Consider the following 726-nt stretch of genomic DNA (forward strand, 5'->3'; position numbering starts at 1 on the left):
TTTTTTTTCCATGTGTCGGCCAGCAGGGCGGCGTTAACATGGCAGTGAAATGAATTGGGTATTAAATAATGTGTTGTTTTGTTTTTGTTTTTTTGTCAGATCAAGTTCGTACAGTATGCATTTAATGCAGTGTGTGGGAGGATTCCTGGTCATTATTTATCAGAATATATTATTTAGAGTCAACCAAGAATGGAGATGTCTGGAGGAGAGAGAGAGAGGGAGAGAGAGAGAGAGAGAGAGAGCAGTGAAGCAGTTGAACAGATTGTCCAGTTTAATTCTGGAGAACAAGAGAAAGTGTGAAGACATTTTAATTCCATTAGTCACAATCAACACCTACGAAATAGTTCTTCTAACAAAGACTTACACTGTGTTTTTGTACATTTACTGTCGCTGTGTCAGGAGTGGCAGAAAAGCATGTGAGACTTTAACCATACTTTTGAAACCAAATTAATTTTTTTCCCCGTGTCTCAAAAGAACTTGGTTCTGGTCCTCAGACTTGTGACACTCATCGCAGGATTCTACAGGACGTCTCCGTGGAGAATACTTTAAAAATTACCTTAGATTCTTTTAAAAAATAAAACAAAACTGTGGCGGTGCGAAATTGAAACGTGCTAAAACTGCTGCTAAAACGTCTAACAACGGGCATCTTTCACCTGGTATTTCATGGTCCAACGTTAGTCAAACACTTCCAACAAACACAATGATCACAAACTGTAAATGAAGATT

At 38.3% G+C, this 726-nt stretch overlaps 1 protein-coding gene across 2 annotated transcripts in view; it reads left to right on the plus strand.

The window, feature by feature from the left end:
• LOC103392284 (ephrin type-A receptor 6) overlaps window positions 1-726 on the plus strand; it is a 101,390-nt gene that overhangs the window by 87,562 nt on the left and 13,102 nt on the right. The gene's annotated exons all lie outside the window — the stretch shown is intronic.

This window comes from Cynoglossus semilaevis, chromosome 16, assembly GCF_000523025.1.
Source record: "Cynoglossus semilaevis isolate Cse_v1.0 chromosome 16, Cse_v1.0, whole genome shotgun sequence".
Taxonomy (NCBI): domain Eukaryota; kingdom Metazoa; phylum Chordata; class Actinopteri; order Pleuronectiformes; family Cynoglossidae; genus Cynoglossus; species Cynoglossus semilaevis.